The following is a 26,916-nucleotide window of genomic DNA, read 5'->3' as shown; positions in this document are numbered from 1 at the left end:
ACGTTGCTAGCTGTCAGTTTTTTCAGGTGATGTTGAAATCCCCATATTCCGACACTTCAAATGCTTCAGGAGCTCTCTCCGCTCAGTACAGCAACTGTTAATATAGAGCGTTATTAAATTTATTACTAATGCAATTATATGGCACATTGACTTCTGAGGAAATTTTAGATGGCACTCGTCATCAAAAAGGTTGCCTACCCCTGGTTTAAAAGAACGAGTTCCACTAAAACGGGAGATGCATGTGTATTTATTTTGCTCATCAAGGAGGAAATGGCTCACTAATGTAAACAAGTGCAGGAAAAAGGATTCCTCTCAGTTATGGTTATGTAGAAAACCGCACATGTTCCTTTTCATAATGGACCTTTTTTTTTTTTTTTCCTGAAGCTCCTTCTGCTCTGCTCTCACCTTTTCAGTCTGGCTGATGCCATGATTGCAGCAAAGAAAGAACACAGCTGAGGCAGATTTGAATCTTTTCTCCAACGACAAGGATATTCTTGCCCTTTCACTCTGGTCAATTATCCTTTTTTATGTAACTGGTAGTCATCTGAATCAAATTACAACAAAGGGGATCAAAATGAGTCTCTTCCCTGCAAATTACAGAGCATGACAAAATTTGAGCAGAAATGTGGGATGAACTCGCTGGAATTAATCAGAATTTATCATTGTCACTGTCACACTTGCGTAGGCACTCTAACACTCAGAAGCTGAGCTCAGTCTCTGTCAGAAGTTTGAAAAGGGCCCCTTTGGATATTTGAGGACAGATTTAAACCATTAGACTGGGAATCGGAAAAGCTGTATCCCATTTGTAAAAAGAATCACTTAGAACAAAAACACTTTAGCATTTATTATTAATGCAGACGTTTCTGTATCTTATATCAAATATCCACCAAACGTCCTTTCAGCCCAATGCCTTATATTTAATGATGTTTTCCATTGTGGCTACAAAAAGGCCAAAAAATATATCATATGTATTTCACAATATCTATAAGGCCCTCTGATAATTTGACATCAATTTAATCAGGATTAAAAGATAAAGCAGTGTATGCAGTGACCGTGATTAGTGAGTGGCATGGATGAGCTGAATGTCCTTGTTCATCCATTATAAAATCTCATTTATTGTCTCTGCGTGTGGTCAGTGTCTAGTTAAATGCTTCATATACAATAATGATTAGGGTAGCTTAGGATGAGCTGTGTCTTGCATAGAAAGTGGGTAAGAGCAGGCGGCAGCAGCAGGTGGAGGAAGACAAAAAGCTACAGTCAATATAAACAGTTTGCAGCAGGCCTCACAGTCTGCACAGGAAGCTACAGAAACGCACTTTGTCAGTTGTTTCCAGCCTAATGTTTTCAGACTAAATCACTATGTGTGTAGTCTCCTATAATTACTGTTGCTCTGTGGTAGCTTTACAGTGCTACATGTCAGTAGGACTTTTGAAGTTCATTAAACCAAAGGCACCTACGCACTGTGAAATTGAGCACAAGCTCAATTGTGACATGGATCTAATAAGCCTTGTTGAGACATGATGTCTGGTGCATGTAGATTGTACACTTAATAATACTTACTAAATCATGGGCTACAGTGCACACCTGCAGTTCCTCCTTGTGCACATTGTGAGACAGTCATCTTAATATTTTGACTTTTCACTTGATTTGACTTTGCAAGATAAGTCCAACATTTTGGAGCCACATTCGTCTTGCAGGATATGACAAGCTAATTCATGGCCAGAATAGAAAAAAGACAAGACAGATTAGATGAGGATGCTAAACAAACGTCTGTGAAGGTTCTCGGCCATCCAGATCATGCCAGTCTCAAGAGCTTAAAGAAGCCCAGTCGCCTTATTTCAAGTTATTTGCAGGCGTTTCATTGCTCATCCATGAGACTTTTCTATTTCTAAACCAAAAGGTGGAGACTCCCAGGCATTTAAAACCTACTGGAGCTTTTCTTGTAGGAGGTAACCCACTATTACTCATGTGGGTCATTACATGAGCCAAGTTGTGAAAAAAGGCGTGGGTAATTACCGCCTAGAGTTTTGGATAAACCCACTGCGAGGCTTTGTCTCACCTTTATAGGTCGCCCTATCATGTGACCTATAAAGGTCATCTGATGCAATTTATGAATGGGGGAGGCGGTGCCTGGGAAGGGATCTCAAGAGTGCATTGTATGGGACTGACAACAGGTGTTTCTAGCTGTTAGGATGCTAATCATAAGTTTAATTGCAAAAATGAAGACAACAATGATAAACATGAGGGGTAAGAAGAAAGTAAGGTCAGTGGTGGCTGCAACGCAAATGACAACATGAACCAGCATCTGGAGGGGTGTACACAGAATGGTTAAACGATGCTTATTTCAGCGCTGTGTGACGGTCTTAACATATGTACCCTCATTAGCTTTCTTGTTGTCCCTGCCAACAAACTTACAGGTAGAAACTCTGCATGAAAAAAAGAAAGTGGGGGGTCCATAACAGAGAGTAGCAATGTGGTCATCAATTAATTAATTTTTTTACAGCAAAAATTGTGCTAATTCTTTGGATCTGAGGTTTTGCGGTCTGTGAAGATCAACTGTGTTGCTTGCATAGCTCTCTCTTAATGTTTCCTGTTTTTATATGACAGAGTTTGTCCCGATAGAGTTAAAAACCAATCTGTATGTATTGTAAGGCAAGCACCGATGATCGATTTTGCATAGGTATAGCTCATCTTGTTACCTGTTGGCTGATTACAGCAATGTTTATTTCCCTGGTTGTTGGCAAATAATCCCCTCTAATATATCCTCTCTAGCTTCATTAACTTGCTCATTTCCAATTAAGATAAGGGAAATTACACTGAGAGAACAAAACAATACAAACAAAGAGCCACTGAAAAGCATTGTCCTTGGTCTTGTGGTTTAGTTATCAGTGTGTAAAACTTAAAATATACCAGTTATGTGTGTATGTATGACTTTTTGAAGCATCAAGATTAATTCAGTGTATATTGTATCTTCTTCACAGTGGAGCAGATGTACCATACCTTTACTGATATTACCAAACAAAAGCATTTAGTATTAATTACTAATTTGTTTGGCTGTGATTCCCTAAATTTCTTAGTTTGAGTGAAAAAAAAGTAAGTGAAGAATGTCTGCTGGTTTTTAATGTGTTGCTATAAGAGCAATGGTCCAAACTGAGTGCCAAGTAAAGTAAACAGAGCAGTAATGCTAAATCTGGCCCAGGGTCTAAATGGACTGTTTTTAGAGACCATTTAGCTTTTATCTCGGTATGTTTCTCCACTGTAGATGATGTCATTTTAGCTATGGACTGAATAATGTCTAAACACTGTGTTCAAGTTTGACAGTCCGTAAAAAAAATGAGGTGCTAAGTCAATAAGTTGATCAACACAAGTGTTAAAGTGGGTTAACAGCCGGTCTTTGCTAACTTAAATTGAAAAGCTGCAGACTGACTGTGGCTCTAATAGCTCTTATTGAGTGCATAGAACTTCTGCATACCAATGAAATGATTCTCGGTACTGCTACATTTTGCTAAAAGTTTGGTTGTATGTATTAACAGTTTGTGTATTATGTCTAGTAATGTTCTATAATCTTGTTTGGAGCAGAACTGCCACAAAATTAATCAGTGAGGGCTGAAAGGCACTGAAATACTCAGTGACACATTATCTTGGCCTCTTTGGGTGACTGTGGGCACACCACTTGGGGTGTATGTGTGTATGTGCGCTTGTAATTCAGGTATTACAAATGTTATGGGGACAAAAATCTGTTTACACAATCATTTTATAGGAACGTGTCTTCCTAAACACATGTAAATTGTTAGATTTTATGTTAAAAGCATGTTTTACAGTTGTGTTAAGGGTTATTAATGGGCACATGTCTAATGTAATGTCAATTTGCTTGAAATGAGGTATAAATTGTGCTTAACTAGTACAAACTCTTAGATGTAAAAGCTAGTGTCAAACTATAGTGGGCTGTCCACAATTTACAAATCAAGATGATGCCCAGAAACGTCCTAATATCTTCATCCTTTGAATTCATTATAGCTTTAAATTTTTATATGGTGGGTTCTGTTCTATTCAGCAGCAGTTCACCATATCTCGGGTATCTTTCTGTTATCTGGTTTCACTTACACTGACCATCAGGATAAATGGTCATAAGAAGCTGGTTATCAACTCACTACGTTAACCTTCAGTGTGCATTTCCATGGATAGGATGTTGCTGGCAACATCTAACCAATCTAAAAGGAGCATTTTGTGGGTCATATGCCTCTTCTTCGACAGAAAATGCTCCCTGTGAGTGCCAGCTACTCCACAGACTTTGTCAAATGCTGATTAAAATTCTTTAGTGAACATAAAAATGCAACAGTAAGATGCAAATGTAAAAAGGAGAAGAGGAGCGTGCTGCAGCAAGTCATTAAGTGCCTGAGTAGTAAAATAAACATTTTAATTCCAGTTAATTCTTTTATCACTGAGTGTGCGCTCACTGCTGCTGCTTATTTCTAAGGTTATGGCTGCACATTAGCGCTCTCAAACTTTAAACTGGATACATTTAAACATGTAATGTTACTGTCCTACAGTCTAATAAAGAACGTGTGGGGATCGCTTTCGTTTTTCAGCATATCGATGCAAAATGAATTTGATTGAGCAGGTATTATTGGTGTGTGCATTGTGTCCTTTTAGCTGCGATAACCAGCAGTGTGAAAGAGACTCAGCAGCAGATTAGATTCAAGTATTTTAGTTTATTTTTCCTTAAATCACCAAATTAATATATCGGTATTCCCATGACAATGTGACACAGTTTGCGCTTTAGTGATGTTGGTAAGGTACGGCTGCACATATAACGCATTCCTCTACCATAGAATCGATATCACACCGAAAACATGCTGTAAATAAGAGATTCCATGAAAATGCGCTGCTTTGAGACGATTTAAACTGAAATTCCCAGCAGTTGTATTTTTAGCCTCTCACCTGCATTTTAAGGTTTGAGAGCAAATATTAAATATGGGATTTAAACAAAGCCTTGAAGCCTTTACACACCAGATGCATTCAATCTGTCTGAATATTTTGTGCATTCAAAATATTTTTTAGACTAACCCATTTTTCCATGCAGCCGTTCAGAATCAGAATACTTTATTGATCCCTGGGGGAAATTATTTTTTGTTACAGTGCTCCATTTTAAACCAACATTAAGACAAGACAGACAATACACTAACTAAGAATAGTACAATATATACATATATATACATACATACATACATAAGTCACTCATAAATAAATAGTTGGAAAAGAAACATGTGTAGCTGTAGCAGCAAACAGTGTGTTAAGTGGATGCGTTGTACAGGGAGATGGCCACAGGCAGGAATGATTTCCTGTGTCGTTCAGTGGTGCTTTTCGGTAATCTCAGTCTCTCACTGAACGAGCTCCTGTGACTGACCAGCATGTCATGGAGTGGGTGGGAGGTGTTATCCAACATTGTCTTTATCTTGGACAGCATCCGCCTCTCCGACACCACCTTGAGGGAGTCCAGCTCCATCCCCACAACATTGCTGGCCTTACGGATCAGTTTATTAAGTCTGTTGGCATCTGCGACCCTCAGCCTGCTCCCCCAGCATGCAACAGCATAGAGGATCGCACTGGCCACCACAGACTCATAGAAAATCCTCAGCATTTTCTGGCAGATGTTGAAGGACCTCAGTCGCCTCAAAAAATAGAGACGACTCTGGCCCTTCCTGTAAAGTGCTGTGGTGTTTTTAGCCCAGTCCAGTTTGTTGTCAATGTGTACTCCAAGGTATTTATAGTCCTCCACAATGTCAACACTGACCCCCTGAATTGAAACAGGGGTCAAGTGTTTCCTGGTCTTCCTGAAGTCCACGATCAGTTCCTTGGTCTTTGCCACGTTGAGCTGCAGATGATTCTGCTCACACCACGTGACAAAGGAGTCGACCACAGCCCGGTACTCTGTCTCATCATCCCTGCTGATGCATCCAACCACCGCAGAGTCATCAGAAAACTTCTGAAGATGGCATGTCTCTGTGCAGTGGCTGAAGTCTGTGGTGTAGAGGGTGAAGAGGAAGGGGGAGAGGACAGTCCCCTGTGGTGCCCCTGTGTTGCTGATTACCTTGTCAGACACACACTGTGGGAGACGTACATATTGTGGTCTTCCTGTCAGGTAATCAACAATCCAGGACACCAGAGAAGCATCCACCTGCATCGCTGCTAACTTATCACCCAGGAGGGTCGGCCTGATGGGTGTAGACACGATTGAGCAGGTAGATGATGGCGTCCTCAGTTCCGAGACGAGGCTGATAAGCGAACTGAAGGGGATCCAGGTGTGGTCTTACTATGGGTCGCAGCTGGTCCAGGATGAGCCTTTCCAGGGTCTTCATGATGTGGGAGGTCAGTGCCACGGGCCTGTAATCCTGGGGGCCACTGGGACGTGGCGTCTTTGGTACAGGGACGAGGCATGAGGTCTTCCACATCACCGGGACCCTCTGCAGACTCAGACTCAGCATAAACAGTTTATGAAAGACTCCACACAGCTGGGGGGCACAGGCCTTGAGGACAAGGGGACTCACTCCGTCTGGTCCAGCAGACTTGCCTGAGTGAAGTCTCCTCATTTGCATCTCAACCTGGTATTGAGTGAAGGTGATGGGTGGGGGAGGGGTGTCAGGAATCTCACAGGAGGCAACATGTGAAGAGAGAGGCTGGCACAGTGGTGTGGTTCTGGATTCCAGGCTGACTACAGGTGAGGTTGTGGGGGTAGGAGCAGACACTGTGGTGTCGAATCTATTGAAAAACAGATTCAACTCGTCGGCTCTATTCTCACCTCCCTCAGCTCCCCTGCTGTTGGTTGGCCTGAATCCAGTGATGGTCTTCATGCCCCTCCACACCTCTCTCATGCTGTTCTGCTGGAGTTTCCACTCCAGCTTCCTCCTGTAATTGTCCTTAGCCTCTCTGATCTTGTCCTTTAGTAACACCTGGATCTTCCTCACCTCCTCTTTGTTGCCCCCTCTGAAAGCCCACACCAACCAGGTAAATTTTTGGATCCAAATAAAAAGGTTTGACCAATCAGACCAGTGCATTTTCCAACAAGTGCGCTCGTAGCTCAAAACGTGCACCAGTACTGAATATACAAATAGTAAAATAATACTATTTTCCTCAGACACACAGCTAGATGCAACTTCATGTCAACTGGCTCTCTGAACTTATTTCCCTGCTTACTTAGATGTGGTCCCAACTCTGCCAACTGAGCTCAAACTGCCCCACTGACATCCTGAAATATGTATGAAAGTGGTCGTGATGCCGCTGGATCAAACCACAGAATTCTCCCTGCTGCTGCTGCTTTCTCGTGAGAACGTCCTCCTCTTCCTTTCTTTGTTTAGAAACATCAGGATCAGCTCATCCTGGCTTGATGTGAACTTCATTTTTTACACAGTGTTTTGTTTAAAGAGAAATCCTCTGCAAAAACACATTTGATGAGTATTTATGTTAAATGGAAGTTCAGATCCAGAACATTGGTAATCTCCTCTTGTTTTATTGCGACACAAGCAACAAGTTCTGTTGACTAATGAAATTTGTAAATAATAACTACAGGATCATTCACCAAGCCCAGAAACTCATTGTTGTCAGATAAAAGAGTAGAATAACCCTTTGTCATTGTACATGTACAACAAAATTATGTAAAACATTTTTGTCAAAGAGGAATTTGAATCCATGCCTCCAGGGCAGACTGCAACCTGCACACAGCTCCTTAGACCACTTGGCCACCCTGACTAACATCTTGTGTTGACCTAACTTAAGATTAAAAAGACTCAAATGCAGACATAGCATGCAGACTGATTAATGGGATTGGGAGCCGTTTATTAAGGCTGATTCTGAGTTCAAACCAGACACACAACAAAAGAGCTCAGGGGGATCCACACACTTACCAGACACTGTGACAAAGACAGAGTGGAAGACGAGACTATTTATATACAAAGCACTAATTAGGGGAACAGGACAAAGGTGAGGGCAGAGTATTAAAATTACCACAGGTGAAGATAATCAGGGAGGAGAAGGCAATCACAAAGGAGGGAAAAGGCAGGAAGTAAAATTAGAAGTAGATACAACAGAAACTAACAGTCAAACAGGAAATGAAGGAATGAAAACAGGAACACAGAGGGAGGCATAAACGGGAACAAGGGGAAGACTACTACTGGCACTACAACTACTATCACTACGGCTACTGCTAATAATAAGAAGAATATACATGAACCAAAAACTAAGACCTCTCACTCGAATGCAGTAAACACAGGAACCAAAGACTTCATTTTACAAAGGGTCAGTCTCACTATAAAATAATAAAGGCCTCGAGCAAGTATCCAAACCTCCATGAGCATGAAACAGTAACTGGGACTCTAAACACCATAAATAAATGCTCAGGATTATATAATGGAAACAAAACAGGAGTCGAGCACTCAAAGCAACAGTAGAATAACAACAGTAGAATAACAAAAGCAATTAAATGTCTGGAACAAATGATATCTCCAAAACAACTCAAACCCTGAAAAAACAGTTGCCCACAGAAGCTAAATGATGTGTGCTCAGACCACCGAGTCACTAATTTGTGTAAATTAGATTGAGTAAAGTGATTCATGATCTGGACATGTTGAAAGCACAGACATCAGTACACATGACATTATTAATGTTAATCCATTAATAAAATATTTTTACCTTGAAAAATATTTACTTTTTTGCAGTTCAGAGTATTTTTCTTAATAAAATCAAATTATGATTCAGGGTTAAGACACTGCATGATATTTAACATACTAATGTCAACAACTTAGCCATCCTTGGTGTCAGATCTGCTAATGACTGCTTAGTTGAAAGAATCTGATTGGCTTGAGGCACAGTGTTTTGATGAAATGTTGGGTTAGGTGCGCTGTTGTTGCTACAGCAAATCTGAAACGCCAATTAATCACATTTAAATGGTGGAGAGAGTGGGGTTTTTTAAGCACAAAAGTCCAGTAGCGTGCTTTCTCCAAAATATAAAACTGTCAATCAGAGCAGAAGGGAATGATATACTAAAAGCAAGGGGAGGACAGACTAAGGAGGACTAAGTACATGGCTGATTCTTGCTTTCTTTACTTTTTTCTCTTTTACACAGTGTTTTCACAACAGTGGTATTGTTTGGGTGTGCATCTTGTGTTTTGTCCATTATTTTTAGGCCATTGCGGTATTAGATGTGACATGTTCTTTGAGCATTACACAGTTTGGCAATTTATGTTATTTCTTTTGAAATATTGAGAGCATCGCTTGTCAGTTGGTTCAATCCAGTGCCAAGACCTACTTGAAAGACAGATGCCTGAAATAAATCAAATGTAACTCAGGAGCATCTTGTCTTTCAGAATCCTTCATGCATTCCCTCTTTGCAAAATCTAAATGCCTCTGACAGCATGCCAGCAGCTCTCCCTGTGATGCCTTCTTTTCAGAACATTAAACTCTGATATTTATTTTTCTTTTGATACTCCATAAAGATTATTTCACTATGCAGCTACTAGGAATTCCTATTCCGAGAATTGCAAGGCAATGTAAGTAAACAAGCCACTCTCACTTCCAAGTTCCAGCTTCCTTTTGTCAGGACTTGTACAGCTGCTGCAGTGCAAAGCACACCCTGAAGTATAATTTCATATTGTGCAGAAATTTCAGTAGAAATCGCCTAACATCTGAAACTGATGCTTTGAGACAAGAGACAAAAGTATTCTGGAGCTTTACTCCGCACACCAGACAATAAAGGGGCACGCTTTAAAACAGCATAACAAGAAGGGGGTTTCCCAAACAAATGTCAATATGAGACCAGTTGGAAATGAGAAATGTTGGAAGGGAATCAATAGTGAAGCAAAAGTATTTAACTGACTTTTATAATAGTTGACAGCTGTGAAATATAGTGAAGATAAAGGCTGGATGCTTTTATGCAATAGCAGAAATTTTATTCATAATATCCAAAACATTTCAGATCCACTTTGGAGAGGTCATTGAGGTAAAATGTAAAAAAAAAAAAAAAGAAAGAAAAAAAGATGAAAAAATGCTTTTAGGTATCGCTTTACTCCACTACTAATCTCTTTTGATCAGCAGTTATATTAGAAGGAGTGACGTGGTAATCTAATCGAGAGGGTCACATAAGTGGATTCTGTCAAAATCGTCTGCCTGTAACAACATGGTTTGACAGCCCGTCAGGTTTGAACACTTTGAGTTTTGGTCATGACGCATCTGTTATTCAGATCAAGGTTGACTTCCTTGGATTAGCGTCTGTCAGCTTTATTTTCAGCGACACCAAGAGGCTTCAGAGCACAGATTACTGCCAAGATGCTGATGGCCAATTGTGACTGGCTCTGGCATATTGCGTTCCTGTCTTATCTGACATAGCCGAAGCTGCTTCTTTACAAGAGCGAGACAGATCTTTCTGCAAGTGAACAATCACAGAGAGCCTTCATACATCAGTAGTTTTTGGACCACAAGTCCCATAACACTCCACTGAAACAGTTTGTTGTAGTCTCTTGAGTTTTCATTTGGGTGCAGCATTTTAAAAAATAGATTAAAGTATAACAGTACTTTACTCCCATTAAAGCTTCACAGTGCTGTAGTGTAAATCATCTTCTGGCTTAGGGCAAAAAAACATAACAGGTACTGTAAATAGAACAACCTATACAAGGGCAGCATAACTCTGTGTTTTATCATTAAACTCTGAATAACAGGAGAAAGACAGAGTAGGGGGATGGGAAGCATAATACAGAAACAATGAAGTGGAACAAATCCAACAGGCACAAGCTTTATCTCGTTCCCTTCGCCTTCCCCGCCTTTTTTCCATTTTTGCTATCTTTCTTTATCTTAATGAGCACCACAGCTTTCTATCGAGGGATGGTGCCAGTGTGATACATCACAGGCAGGACACATACAGGGGAATGAGGACAGGACAGTAGCAGGGTGAGAGTGATGCTGGCAGAGCGATTAAGAGTGCTTAAACAGGCATGCTGATTCAGAGTGTGAGCAAAAGAGCACCATCATGCTCAGAGAAATGGCAGCGGTCCTCATTCACTCCTTGATAGAAAAAAATAAATAAATAAAGAGGACTGAGAACACTCAGTGTGTGTCTGTGTGTGTGTGTCTGTGTGTGTGTGTGTGTGTGTGTAGCTATTTAGCCATGACTAAGTCAATTCCAAGACTGAATGCTCTGAGTGTAGGTAAAGGTGGTCACACAAAGACTAAATTAACACCTATGTGTTCACTTCAAAGACAAAAAGCATTAAACTTACACACTCACAAATACAGTTACAGAAATATATGGCAGATACTCTTGTCCATGAGCATCTGACCTGTAAAAACTGAGACCAGTGGAGTGAAAGTAACGGATTGCTGCATCGGTGTAATTTGAACAGACATACAAATCATAAATACATTTTGCATATACTGGCTTGAAATGGATGTGTAATATATTTTGTACAGTGCTTAACGCATTTACTAGATCGCACCTACTCTAAGGTTTATGCCCCAGCTGCGTTAAATGAAACAATCACTACAGCCACTGAGGAGGTTATGGTTTTCTGAGCGTTTGTGTGCATGCATGCATTTATGCATGGGTGTGTTGCATTTGGTTTTTAAACACGATATCTTCAAAAGCTTTGAATGAATTCTGGTACTATTAGCAATTTATTAAAACCTGGCTTACATCCACCATGGTTTTCAAGGTCAACTTAATGATTTATTGGTTGAAAATCGACAACACGTTGTACACGTGTACCGTCAATGTTCCCTCTAATTTTTCATGTGTCTGAGCGAACACACAAACTCCCTGAGCGATCCCTTGGACCACTGTGAGCAACATTAGACGTGTGCACTGTGGTCACGCCAGCATTGAATCCATCCAAGTTACACGGTTTATTAAAATAATCAAATTACAGCATTTACGTTTATGTTAGACTACTTTTAATTAACTGCTTTAGCCCACTTACAGTGAAAATTTAAAAAAAAAATGTTCGTGACCTGTGTAGTATGTTAACACTATTAGAAGTAAAAATAACTAGAACTCCAATTTTGAAAACACAACTTACTTTTTTTTTTCTTTTTTTATATAAAGCTCTGACTTGTATCATGAGTCTGAGTCTGTGGTCTGGGAGAGAGTCCTGTAACTCTGCAAAATACAGTATATAATGACCAATGCTGGGCAATTAATTATATAGTTACTTCTTCAAAAAAGTAACTGAGTTATGCAAACAACAAAGTTTTTTGCAGCTGTTTACCTAAAAATGCAGCCAAGGCGTTTTTTTAAACAAACATTTCAAACTATTTACAGAACAATCAGCTGTTCTAGGTCAAATTTGATGCCACACAAATCATTTGTGCCACTCCAAAAAATAATTTCTGTCCACTATGAGATGAAGGAGAACAACAGCCTGACAGGCCTGACAACAGGAGATGTATCACTGCTGTAACACCTGTAACATTCAGCAGTCGCCTCATTGTTCTGACACACACAACAAAACTATTGACTACACTACACACTAACTACACAAGATTTGCGCTAAACGTTTCAAATCTCTCACATCTCAAAACACCGCCGTCACTCCTAAAACTTCCCCCTTCCTAAACAACTAAATGCCATGTTACCATATCATTTTTTGATTGGTCGACATGGTACATTTTTCCACCAATAGGAAAGGGTGGGGTTTTTTTTGTTTTGTGTTTCCTCACAGAGAGTGCTTTCGAGTTTTCCTTATAAAACGCAGTTTTTACCGTTTCTTCCCACAGTAAATATAAACAACAATAGTATTCAGGAAGAAAACCAAACATTGCATATATTTTTATCACAACTCTGGTTTTACGTGGCCTATCAACACAATTTAAAAACTGGTATAAAGTTCACACTTTTTCGGTTAATTGTTCCGTCTGTCCTGCTCACATCTCCAATGGTTGTACATGTTGCCATTAACGTGGCTTTGCTAGCTAAAACACTGGTGTCGGCACATAAGGATGCTGTCATAGCTGCGTATATACGAATGTGAATCGCATTATTGGCTGGACTATGGGATAAGGTGGCATCGTTCTAATCCCATACAGGAGCAGCCAGTCACTCACTGACTAACACTGCAAAACAGAATCGTTAAAGTTTTCATTTTCATTTCAATTCAGGTTCGATTGTTTTTTCTGTGCGCAACGCAGATTTTCTGTGCACAGAGACCTGCCAGCAGTGTGCAATTGCGCACGCGCGCAGCTTAGTGGGAACATTGTGTACCGTGTATTGTCAACATATCGGTGAAAGGATTTAAAATATCACATCAACTTTTACCTTTAACCTCCTATTATTTTATTATGGCACATGTGCAATATAGTAACAGATTATAAATGTTTAAATACATAACAATTTCAATACATGTACAAGTTTCCTGAATAAGCATATTTTTTTACTATGTGATTTTTTTACTGATGTGCGTATATTAAGTATATTAAAATGGGTTTCAAAAGGGCAAATAACAAAATATAAAAAATACAGCACCATTCCCCTAAACATACAATAGTGCCCAGAGAGTGAGCTGCCTTGCTGGGTTTGCCGTCTCTGACTGCTTCTTGTTTTTCTGTTCTTCTTTTGGTTTCTGTAACGGTGTGCACAAGGAGTATGCACAAGCTCTTTAATTGAAATGATATTTCCAAGGCGAAAACATAATTACTGTTGTTATTCATGAATTTTCTAATTTAGTGTTTTACAAAAAAGCTGAAAAAAATTAAAAAACACATTATTATTGGTTGATTAAGATGACAAATTAAAATGAATGACTGTTATACTTGATTGATGTTTAACTTCTCAGAGAAGTCCAATTTATTTTGACAGAATTTTAAGTTTTTGTGTTTTCTGGTCTAAAAACATTTTAAGAACAGTAGTTATCATGACATCATCCATTGTTTTCTGAAGTCCTAATTTGAAGCCTCGCAGTGTCGGCTGCAGAAAAAGAAAAACAGATATGACAGTGAGGATCAGAGTGACTTGTTAAACTGTATGTTCATTACACACACTTGTCAATCATAAATTGTTAGACAACAAGTGTGTGTTTTCATACCAGAGATAATTCTCCATTTTGAAACACAGTATGATCAAAATTTACAAAAAAGGCTTATTTTTTTTATTCATCATGAACTTAAATGACTGACTGAGCCCACAAACCTAGCAGCAAAGTGTTTACAGAGGTAAAGTCAGAGAGCTGTTTTGCCATAGGATCACACACCTCCATAGGACTGCAACCCGTTCAGAGTTTTTTGTGCAGCCAACCAACTATGGTGGCTGCACAATGCTGAATGCTGATTCGCTTCTTCAGTGGCTTCATTTTTCTGACTCAGGCACGTTAACGTTTTCTATTTAACAGGGAAAAACTGTAAAATCATCTTCTCTAATACTACAGCCTGAGTCTATTTAATATCACACAGCTTCTCTTGAATTTGTTCTCAGTAGCTCAATAAAACCTTATGTGCTTGACACCCTTTGAGAAACGGTCAAACCTTTTGAGAGTGACACTTGGAAACTGACATTAACAGGTTCCTGTTCTTCCAGCTCAGCTTACTTCAGTCAAAGAGTTAGCTATAATTGCTCATTGGCCTAAATTAAAATGTCAGGTCTAAAGTCAGTCTACGCTGACCCCCATGGAACAATCAGAAGTACTCACCATACAAAGTCTGAGAGCTTAGTTGCGTAAGGCGGTCTCATTATTCAGAGGCAACATTGCAGCAAGTTAATAGGAGGTGACCTTTCCATTTATTTACAGCAGACACTGTCTTATATTTTATTTTTATTCTTCATAGTCGTGCAAGCTCAAGCTCTTCAGTAGATAAAAATTGAATTATGTCTGCAACACCTACCCTTAAAATTACAATAATAGGAAATGTGGCACTATTTGCTTTTTCAATGCTGGCACCCATGAGCAGGATTTAATTGAACAATGCCTGTGAAAAGAAGGCCCGGTGCTTCACCTGCGTGAGATGATTATTGCATCCATGTCCGTGCTCTATGTGAACTCGGTAATGAGCCAGAAATTACCAGGAGACAGTAGCAGGTTGGTTCATTATCATACATTCTATGAAGAATCAGTGACGGGGGTTGGGGGGTCCCAGAGGCGATCTAAGAATGGAAACAGGCTTTTCTATGTTGCTTCTGTCATCCTTATGGGGAAAACCAAACTCTGAAGATGTTCTTGGCTAATAGCGACAATGAGAAAAGAAACAGCATTGCCACATATAAAATACATGACAGTGCTCCTACCTAAGCAAAGCTTAGCAGTGGCCTTTTCCTTAGGATCACATCTGAATCTGAGTCATAGCTTCAGCTGCAGCAGGTCTGCATGAGAGGAGCCGTGGTAAAAGGAATGTGCGTGTATTGTGCAAGAACATTCATTGATGTGCTATTTTTGCCCACATGAGGCACAGATTAGATAATGAAAAGTGGGCATATTCTGTATGGGAGAAGCATACAGCTCAATACACTTTTTCAAATTCAAAGGATTTCTGCATGCACAGTGTGGAAAGAATAATGTCTATTGTGATCATTGTACATTATTCTTTACATTATTGCATTATTACTTCCATGGCTTTAGCCTCACACAGCTGTTGTGGGCTGCCAGTGTTGTGAAGCATCTCACCAGAGAAATGGCTCGCCTGCCAGATGTTGGTTAATATGTTTGTCTGTTGATTATAGCTTGTTTGAGAGCTGCTGCAAATGTCCTTGGTGCCGGGTAAAAAAATGTTTGTCATGTATTAGCTAACACCTGGGACAATTTCCAAAAGGAAAAAGCAAAAGAGGTAATGTCTTACAAGCCCCGTTTTTTTTGTTGTTGTTGTTGTTGTTTTTTGTTTTTCTGCCTGCCCTGGATTTTTTAGGAAAGATAATGATGATGGTATTTTTAGGTGGGGATAAGAGAGGATATTTGCGCTGACATTGGAAACACATCTGATGTTACTTACACTAAAATAAGTCCCTAAAATTCCCCACTGAGAATCCGACTAATGAAATTGTACTAGGTGGGGTAGAAGCTCACAGCTCTACTCTTGAGAAGCAGTTATGATTAGAAATATGGAAATCTGCTAATTAAAACCAAATCAGCAGAGTATACATGGTGCGGGGGTTTTCAGTCGAGGGTGAATTATTTGTATGAAATAAAATGTTTAATGTGAAGCGAGAGGCAAGATAGCGAGCGTTTGAGTAGGTAGCGTGACGGTGTTTATCAAGTCGTAGCTGTTGCAGGGTTTCCTTTGTATGACAGGAGGAAAATTGACTCGTCCCCCTTACTTTCCTAGCTTGCTTGAGGACTTTGTTCGTTCATTACTGGCTGAGCTCCAGTGTTTTTGAATCCCAGAAGGCTTGTGATATTTACCAGACAGGACGGCTTTGAAACTGTCATGTGCAGCGAGAACTGTAAAAGCTCTTTCCATTGACCTGTATTTGTTCAAAATAAGTTCACTTGGTTCTTCGAGGCTGGTTTAATATACACGCAGGAGAAGCCTAAAACATGCTTCAAAATGTGTTGATTTTCTTATTTTGGCTTTAACGCGTCAGGTTAATTCCGAACACAACAGCAGAGGTCAAACGTCATTTTTCACAGATGGCGTCGAGGCTGCTATAGCAAAGTAGCTGGAATATCTATGGACAGATCTCTTGAGCATTCACCGAAGAGGCAGGGGGGGCGGGGTAGCAGAATAAAGGACACCTTAAAATGACATTCCCGCAGTGCTGAAGATAATTTGCACTGAATCAGTATGAACATAATTTATATGAAGTGCACATCAAAAGGTCACAGTAAAATAATTGTGAGCCTTTCGCTGTCAAGCCTCGGGACAATTCATCAGGACACATCAAACAGGAGTGCTGCAGCCACTTGATTTAAACTTGGACGACCGTAAAACAGAAGACAGGGAGGAGTGTGACCAATGTCTGTATTCTTGCTCTCCTAATATGTGCATTGAAAGACAAGTAAATTCTCCTGTGTACATTCTGAACTCGTTCCCAGCACTTTGTGCACAGTGACACATGGCCACCTACAGGTTCCACGGGGAATTTGTGAGTAGTTGACTGTTTGCAGATTATTACAGCTTGTTTTTCCACCTGCTTAGATGTCATTTCCTGCTTGTTAACCCTCCATTAGTACTCCTTGCTTCGTGTCCACTTAACACAAGCACTGCTAGAGAGGTCTGGGTTTGAGAGGCTGTGTCACACCTGCAAAAGAGAGGTTGTCCCAGTAATTACATCCTCTCATGCAGAATGCTATTGTCTAACTTTTAATAAGAAGCCACTACCATTTTTTTGTAAAGATTTAATACTCCCATTAGTGAATCATAATCTTATCACGTTAAAGAGGCTACATGCTGCTATGACCCTGGAAGTTGTGATGTTTAGCTTCAATAGGATCTTATGATCTGTTGTGAAGATCAAGATGGCGAGGGATTCTAAGATCCCCCCTTTTATCTTTTATTGTAGAGATTAACCTTATCCAGAATAGGGAAACTGGGAAATACCCTAATGCATTTTCACATATCACATGCTCTGAAAACAATATCATTAGTGTAGAGTTCGTCAGAGCTGCCCAAGATGGGAGGTACCAGTCAAGTATTGAGGTAATCATAAGACACTTACATAAGTCCTCTATAACACAGGACTTAGTGCATGTGCTATTGTCACCGCAGGGGGTGAGTTCTGGATCTCATTGATGCTTTTTGCGATTGTAATTGATAGATGTAAACACTATCTTTACACAAAAAAAAAACAAGAATCTGACATTTACAACATATTACAGTAACTGGCCAGGTTTACATAGCTGAAAATGCAATCTGGGATAGCTTCTTTCCCAGAGCTATCACCGTAGTAAATAAGCACAAAAACAATTGAACCTATTCCATACCGTCACTGTCATTATATTATGCTGCTATTCATACTGTCGTTATATTAATGCTGCTATCCTGTATATATTGTACATACTATTGTTTGAGTACTTACGATTGTTTTTTTTTTACTTTTTATATTTTACATTTATATTTATTATTGAAACTTGCACCAAGGGAGTGGCACTCCAATTTCGTTGTACTCTGTACAATGACAATAAAGGCTATTCTATTCTATTCTATTCTATTCTATTCTATTCTAAATGCCTTATTCAAGTTACGTTTTGGTCTTAATGCACTGCACAACTCTATCATTTAAATTTTATACAGCTGAGTACAGCTTGCATGTCTGCCAAATGGGACCATATAAAAATAAGCACCAAGTTGAAGCCTCAGTCACACAGGAAGTGTCTAGCACAGGGGTGGGCAAACTTTTTGATTCGTGGGCCACATTGAGTTCTAACATTTGACAAAGGGGCCGGAACCGGAGCAGATAGATGGCATGCTTTGAAAACATCACCTCATTGGGGGAAAAATACACATCTTGGGATATGGAGAAAACATGTGCTTTAATTTCCAATGAAAATGAAGAAAAGCATTACAATAAAATCTCTGACTTCGAAATGAGTCTTTAAAGACTGAAAATCAAATAAATGAACATTTTATTTTAAAGCACTGAAAGTTCTGTTATCCTTCAGGATATCACATCACTCTCCTCCTGACTCTTTTTTTTTTTTTTCCCCCAAAAACGGTAGGAGATGCAGATGTACTTGTCCTGTTCCTTTTATTCAATTTGTTTACCCGGTGCCAAAAGTCAACAACGACCAGTGCAAGAACAAAACAGTTGCAGCAAGTCAGTCTGTGAAGCGTTATATTTGATCTGCGCTCACTGTTCATTTTAACAACGTGCGTATCACGGAGACACACACATTTTAATGGGAGCAGTGTTGTTGGTCTCCTTTTTTAGCCAGCGCATCAAAGTCTGGAGTTAGTTTTGTTGTGGCGATTCTCAGGATGGATCTGAGGTGTAGGTCTGTTAACTTGGATCTGTGGCTGGCTTTGTTGATGTTCATGACGCTGAATGTAAAGCCAACATCATCTGCGCTTTTCGCCTTAGATTTGGAAACGCGGCATCATTGAGTGAAGCATAGAAGTCATTTAGTTTCAGAGAGCTGAACTTCTCTTTTAAGGCAGGGTCGATGAGTTCGAGCTGAAGCTCCTCTGGAGCTGTTTCGGGGTCTTGTAACAGAGGAAAGGCCAGTGACTTGTCAATTTTATCGAAATCCAAAAACCGACGGCAGAATTCTCCGTGCAGTGCATCCAGTGACTCACTGTATTTCTTTACTTTTGCTCCGGCCTCTTTCAGCATGGCTAGTGTAGGAAAATGAGTGAATGACTTGTTCAAAATCTGCCTGGAGAATAAAGCCAGCTTGGATTTGAAGGCTTTCACGTTTGTGTGCATGTCATGCACAAACTGCTCCTTCCCCTGCAGTTTCACGTTGAGCTCATTCAAGTGTGAAAATACGTCCGTAGCAAACGCAAAGTCACACATCCAGCTCTTGTTGCTCAGCTCAGGAAATTCATCAGTCTTCCCCTGCTGCTCCAAAAACCACGCCAATCTCCTCTTTGAGCTCCCACATTCGTTGAAACACTTTGCCCAAACTCAACCAGCGGACACGGGAGTGATAAAGCAGGTCCTGGTGATCCGCATCAGTTTCCTCCAGGAATGCAATGAACTGACGGTGCTGAAGTCCCCCTGCGCGTATGAAGTTGACAAGTTTCACCACAGGATTCACAACATGATTCAGCTGTAACACCGATTTACATAGAGATTCCTGGTGGAGGATGCAGTGGAGGAAAATGACATCCTGGTCAGGGTTTTCATCTTTGACTTTATTCTGGATTCTCCTCAGCAGGCCAACGTTTTTTCCCGTTAAATTCGGAGATCCATCTGTGGTGACGTTAACAAGCTTACTCCAGGGAAGCTTCATATTTTCGATGGCTGCAGACACCCGTTCAAACAAGTCCTCTCCCCGTGTTTGTCCTTTCAGAGACTCCATTGTCAAAAACTCCTCCGTTATTTCAAAGGTTTCGTTGATTCCTCGGATAAAAATAAGGAGCTGAGTAGTGTCTTTGACATCGTTGCTTTCATCCAGTGCTAAAGAATAAAAAGTGAATGACTTTTTGTTTAATATGCTGGTGATATCTTCATCTATTAGTTTGGCAAGTCACTGTCCACCGTGATAAACTGATTTTCTCAAATTTGTCTTTGGTCTCCGGGCACAAAATACCTCCTGTCTCTACCATACATTCTTTTAAAAACTCGCCCTCTGACAGTGGTTTGCTGGCCTTTGCTATTTTGAATGAAAGCATAAAACTGGCCTTGGTACTTGACTCTTGAATGGCAGTTTGACGGTGAAAAAAACTTTGCTGAGCCTTCAAATTAGCTGCCAACTTCTCAGCAGCAGCTTCCCGTTCTTTTGTTGAGAGCTTGCTAGCATAATTAGCGTGCTTTGTGGCAAAGTGACGGCTAATATTATACTCTTTAAAAACCGCCACAGTTTCTTGGCATATCAAGCAAACAGCAGATGATCGATATTCAGTGAAAAAATATTTAGCTGTCCACTCCTTTTTGAACACTCGACATTCTCTGTCCACTTTCATTTTCTTGGGTCCGCTCATCTTCATAGAGGGGCGGTGGGTCACAGGGTAAAGTGCAAACGTGGAGTAATAGGCCTACGCTTCACCTCAAAAAAGGCAATATATCTAGAGTGCGCCATCTAGTGAGGAAACATCAGAATTGCAGGGGAAATAAAACATTAACAAGGTTAATTTATTCATTTTTTTTCAAGTTTGGCGGGCCGGATCAAAATGTTTAACGGGCCGCATGTGGCCCCCGGGCCGTAGTTTGCCCATGCCTGGTCTAGCAGCAGTGTGACGTCCACAGAAAGTCAGTGATATTCAAGCAGAGACTGGTGAAACTGCTGGCGACATCAAATGGGCACATTCTAAGGTCAGCTTTGTTCATTTTCAGAGATTAAAGCGACGTTGAATGACAGTGCAGGACACCGCTGATTGACATTACTGGGTAGTAAACATAGTACTGTGCAAAAGTCTCGAGCCAGCACACTTTTATTTGTATTTCGCTTCCAAGGAGGCAGTAGTTTATTAAAATGGCCTTGAATAATAGTTCAAGGCTTTTTAAAGGTGTTTCAAAGGTTTTTGTTGTACTTTTTGGACTTTTTGGACTTTTTTCTATGTAAGCCACTTAACACGGATCTGTGAATCATTCAAGCAGAGAAAAGACAGCTAACTCAAGGTATCAAAGGTATAAGTCTACACATATCAAAAAGAATCATTGTTACAAAATCTTACAAACAACTGTATCTTTAAGCACTTACTTAATTACTAGTAGCCTGTTGTAAAAACACTTTTTTTTAGTTTCTTTAGTCGAATCTATGTGAAATACCAAATTTAACAAATGAAAAGGCATAAAATTCTATTTGGCATTCTCAAATCTTGGCATTGTATGTAATGACATGTAGTGTGTCCTTAAAATAATTGAGAAAACCAGACAAGTGGAGGACAAAAGCTGTCAAACATGGTGGAGCATCTGTTATAGTTTGGGGCTGCATTTCAGCCAGTGATGTTGGGGTTCTTGTCTAAATCTATGTTATTATGAATGCAGAAAAGTACCGTCACTTTTAGAGCCATCATGCAGTACCATCTGGAAAGCATCTGATTGGCAGTGGCTTCATTTTCAGCATGACAATGATCCCAAACACACTGCCAACGGCAGTAAAAGCACACCTGGATAGAAAAACACACAATCACACAGTGGAACACCATCAATCATGAACTGGCCTTCCCGCAACCCAGACCTTAACTTTATTGAAGGAGTGTGGGATCATGTTGACAGAGAGCAGAATGAAAGGCAACCAACAGCAACAGAGAGCTTTGGAATATCATTCAAGAGGAAATAAAAAAAATTGCAAAAACAATTAAGAGTTGAAGAACTCTATTTATGCCTTAAATAGTATATTTCCAATGATGTTTTCATGAAAGAAAGTGCTGGACTAGAGCCTGTAATGGCTACTAGCACCCAACCATCAGTGACAAAGCAATACACAATGAGCAAATCACTTCCAGAGGGGACACGGCTTAAGGCAGAGCCTGAGTCTGACAAGCAGATACAGGTATTGTACTGAATTTGTGTTGGTCAGAAGAAAGTTTGTCTCTCAGTTTCACGGGTGATGCCATCCATTAGCCATGGTCATGATATCTGGGTAGAGACTTCAAGAATAACACTGGAAAGGAGCCAAAGAGTACTTTCTCAAGAGTTTGCCTGCACTCACCCGTTAAGTATAACCACTGTTCTTTTGAAAATAGTGAGTTGTTTTGACAGGGTGCTTCCTGTTGAGAAATCTGCTGGGTCTCTTTCCATGACAACATCCAGGAAGATTTTGCCATGGTGTTACCTATCAGGATTACCACAGAGATCCAATATCCAATAAATCACAGAAAATGATTAGCAAAGAGCTTTGATCATTCACAGTATAAATATTTACTCTGAATCTCTACAGGCATCTGTCAAGCTCTATAACTCACAGTCTGATATCCCTGAGACAGTCGAAGGGGCCTGAGGAAATGAATGCAAATTTGTAATTACACTCCAGCTCAAGATTTGGATCGTTTGGTAGCCATCAGAACACTGGGATGCTGTGTTGTTTTGATGGTTATCAGAACAGTTTTCATTTCCTGCTGGACTTTTTTTTCCCCAAAAAAATATTTGTATGCATGTCTGTGTCTCTGTGTATCTCCCATCTTGGTCAGTATCCCTGTCTGAATCACAACTCAACTGAAGATTAGTTTACAAAAAGGCAAAAAAACAAAAATGTTTAATCCCAACTAAACCTGCTTAGCTTAACCTAAAATCTGATTCCAAAAAGATAAGAGCCCGTTTAACCTGCTCACATATTACCTATTATTAAAGCTGTATTTATAACACTTCTCTTTGTTTTTTGTTTCTTTTTTTTTAAGGCGTCTGCTCATTTTGCCCAAAATAAAGAATCCTCAAACTTAGATGAGCAAAAAAAGCAGTGATTTTTCTTTTTGAAAACTCTTTTTCAGTAAACTGGTATAACCCCTGACAATAGGGCTAAATAAATCTGTACCCCCGTGGATGAGCTGGACTGTAGCAATGCGGGGTTTTTACATTCCAGTCATGCTTCTGTGCAAACAGCAACTAAACGAAGGCCTAACCTTGCACGCTCCCATGGAGAGGGCCTGCAATGAAATTGCATATAATCACAGAAAGCAGGGTGCAAGTGCCCTGGGATTTGCTTGGGATCAGTGCTCAGAGATGGGGGCTGGAAATCTGGACGCTAGGAGAAGTCAAATGCATCAGTTTAAGTTCAGCTACAATGGTGGAACATTTGGAAGCAATCTTTTATATATTTTTGGTTGAAACCATGCGGACAGAAAGCCACATTTGTTGTCTGTCTCTGGCAAAACTATTGTGTAAGTGATTAGTTATTTTCTGATTAATTTTAAATCACAAACTTTAACTTAGGGTTAAATGCACCGAGTGTTTCTGGCTTCACTTTGGGCTTTTTTTTTTTGTTATATCTGGCTAGCCTGGAGTCCCCCAGAAGAGACAGAGTGAGGACATAAGACGTGAAAGGGAGAGGTTGGCCCTCTCTGTTTCCCAGAGGGCATACGCAATTTTCAGCTCTAGTGAGCCAGCTCTAGGAATACCAGCATCTGAACGCAGAACAATACTGAAGCTCATTTAGTCATGTCTTCCCATGGTAGCAACTGACTTGTCACCTTTTTTTAAATAAAAACAATTTAAACAAAAATAGCAAATTTAGGATTACTGGACCCACTGACACACATTTAATTCTCTGAGTTGCAGAGCACAAATTACAACAAACAACAAACTTATTTTTTATTACATCATCTGTGACTGATTATGTTAATCCTTTAAAAAACTTTACAGAATAAGTGAAAAATATCTGAATATTCATCTGTCTGAGGTGCCACTCATGCTCTGATTGGGCTCTGTCGGATGCAGTGGTACCTGACTACTGTAGTACTGAGAGTTGCAGGTAAGCTCCATGATTGATAGCTATGCTAAGAGTGCCACTGCTGCTCTCCCCAGGTGACGACAATTGAACTGCTGCTCAGCAGGCTGCAGTGCCAGTATGTCTACCAGTCACACTACAGCAAAAACATCTTGCTTCTGTTCAGTAATGGCTTATTAATGTTCCTCAATTCTTCTTAAGGAGCTAAGATAAAGATGTTTAATGAGGTTTTCAGCTAAAAGCACAACAGTAAAGCTAAAGTAAATAAATGGGTTTCCTTGGAAGGGGTGTCTAATGGCTTCCTTTAAATAAAGTGATGCTTTTAAACCAAGTCTGGGCCCCTAAGTCTGCTTTTGGAAAACCATGGCTGCCCACATTGAGCTTAAAAAGGATTTGTGCATTTTTAGTTGACTCTAGCAGGGGCCCAGCTTTCGCCCTGTTGTGGAAGAGATTTCAGGTGGGGGACATAGCTTATGGCAGCTAGAGGTGGACAAAGAGCAGCTAGGGGAGTTAACTGTCTCAACAGTGCTATGACCATCTATACTGATCCCCTTTACTTCTCTAATCCACTTGGCTGAAGCAAGTCACAAGTGTGTCCCATTTGTATTGTTAGTGTTTTTGAATGTAAATCGGTGGACTGAACATTTTATGCGGATTAGACAAGCTTAGCTCCATGCCTAATGCAATGATTAGGGATTTCTGGCACAGCAGATAAGTGAATGTTCACTAGTTACTCACTGGGCTCAACGGTTAAAGACCTTAGACCAAAATGGCAAAGTCTTGAACAAGACAGCTTTCAAGCTGGAGAAGCGTCACAGAGAAATGATCGGATTGGTCACTAACCTTTTGTTACATTAAACTGTATTCAAGCAAAAAACTTGGATGTAAAGACTGCTTAAATGTAGACTGAAGAAAGCTGAATGAAAGGAAATTTGGAAGAGAGCTACACTACTTTATATGATAGAGGATTGTAGGTGTGTGTTCTTAAACAAATGAGTGAGACAGATTTTCCAGTTTGTCTACACTTTTCAGATTTGGCATTTATCCCCGAAGAACAAACAATTTGATTTTCTGTCTTGTGTAATTAAATTCAAGGTGTTGTATGGACAGGGGTATGTGTTGGTGATTTATCTAGCAGTTTTCAGTCAAATATGCTTTGATTTATATTTACTGCAATGTCAAGAAACGTATTGGGTAACATTAAGGTTGGTTTTTAAATCACAGCAAAAGAGTACCACTAATACCTGAACCTTCAGTTCAGAGGCTGAACAAAGTTTGAGTACGTTAAGGTGTTTGCGTAAAAACACTAAACAGGTCACCAAGTGCCATAAAACCTGCAAAAAAGCAACTGAAATGACTCAAAGAATTTTGACGCACCTTAAGACACATCACTCATAATTTCAAAAGACTCTAGCACAGTATGCGCAGAACTGAGCAGTGCTTTTAAAATCAAAGCAAGGTCTACAACACCGATGAGTGTTTAAGATTAAAAGGGAGAACTAGTGGGTGACTTGGGAATCCAAAGAAGTTTATAGTGCTGTATGAAAAGAATTTTTAAATGCAAGTTGGAAAATGTCTTTGAAGTTAAAATGCTAGCTCAAATTGTCAATAATTCCTTTTAAAGTTTTCATTGAACTCTTGGTAACATGATGTGTGTAGTGTATAATCACACAGTTCCTTGCTCTTTTTAAGAATGTATGCAGCAACCCTGCCTTGGTTTAAAGGAATAGTAATTTTAAATAAAACATCATTAGCTAATATATGGGTTTAGAAACACATGAAGAAGACATGAAAGGACAATAATTCAAGCCCCAAACTAGTCATTAGGTTTTACGGTATTAGTTTGAAAGTGTATCCATCAAGTGTTAACACCTAGTAAGCTTTAATCACTGGGGATTAATAAATAAATACATTTTTATATGTACATGGTTTTAAAAAATAGCAAAGAAAACATTACAGGTATGTTGTTGCATGTTTAACCAAATTCAGTCCAGTTGGGACCACAACAGTGGCATAAAAATGGCTATCAATCATCTGCAGCAATTAAGATTTAGAGGTATGGCTTTGTCCTGAGGCCTCCCCTCCCCCTGACATACACATACACAAAGATCTCAAAGATAAAATGGAACAAGTATCAGTGACAACAGACATGACATTAAGTGAGAAATTGTATTGTAAGGGGGTTGCAAAGCAGCTTGCAGAAGCAGCAGCAAAGATGAGCTAAACTCTATGTGGGCTCAGCATGTTCTATTTTACCACTAGGATGTTCAAAGATGTGTTGAGATATGCACTGAAGCTAGCAGGCACTGAGATCAGGGGGTTTCAGAGTGAGTTTGACTCTTGACTGAAGTAAAATTATGTTGTACTAGACATTGGTTTAAAAGGAATAATTTATGAAAGTTATTTATCCTTTGTTTATATGTGCATTAAAAAGGATTTGCTTATTAAACAAACAGTCCTATATGTGAACATTTCTATTACCATGACCATGTCGTCATCCATCTGTCCATCCAGCCATCTTCTTCTTTCCGCTAATTGACTAAAGACATGGTGGAGCTGGAGCGTGTTTTGAGCTATCACAGGGGGGAGAGGCAGGGTGCGTCCTGGACAGGTCGCCAGTCTGGCACAGGGTGATCTGTCATCATGATATCCTCATTTCATATCCTACCTCGATTTATTTTTACATATCTTATTATTCAGCAGTCACTGATGTGCATTAGGTTTTTGCCTCTCAGGGACCTTTTGGGTTTTTTTTTCTCTATAATGAGGCAGGTGTCTAATGGGTAGATGTTATTCATGCAGTGATTATGAAAAATATAAGTGCCTGATACCTGTGCTTCCAATTATCAAGCTAATTAGTGTGTGGCCAAAATTGCCACTGTTATCTGATGAATTGCTTTTAGGAGGGCTAAAAGCTAGTTTGAAACAGAAAGGGTCATATTGCCCATACTGATGGTTTAGAGAAACA

General features: G+C 39.8%; 1 protein-coding gene and 1 pseudogene across 2 annotated transcripts in view; one reads left to right on the top strand and one right to left on the bottom strand.

Moving 5' to 3' along the window:
* chrm2a (cholinergic receptor, muscarinic 2a) overlaps positions 1-26,916 on the top strand; it is a 92,617-nt gene that overhangs the window by 57,417 nt on the left and 8,284 nt on the right. Inside the window, exon 1 of one of the 2 annotated variants that reach the window (XM_085436275.1) lies at positions 23,756-23,972. The exons of the other annotated variant lie outside the window; for it this stretch is intronic. The gene's annotated coding sequence lies outside the window, so the exon portion shown is untranslated. Of the gene's footprint in view, positions 1-23,755; positions 23,973-26,916 lie in introns of those variants that run through there. 2 annotated transcript variants of the gene reach the window in all.
* Positions 18,575-20,143, bottom strand: LOC146689514 (general transcription factor II-I repeat domain-containing protein 2A-like; annotated as a pseudogene).

The sequence above is a fragment of the Copadichromis virginalis genome, linkage group LG17, assembly GCF_057382275.1.
Source record: "Copadichromis virginalis isolate Kocher_CV1m ecotype Utaka linkage group LG17, C_Virginalis_male_GT1.1, whole genome shotgun sequence".
NCBI lineage: Eukaryota > Metazoa > Chordata > Actinopteri > Cichliformes > Cichlidae > Copadichromis > Copadichromis virginalis.
This window is presented reverse-complemented; position numbering and strand designations above follow the sequence as displayed.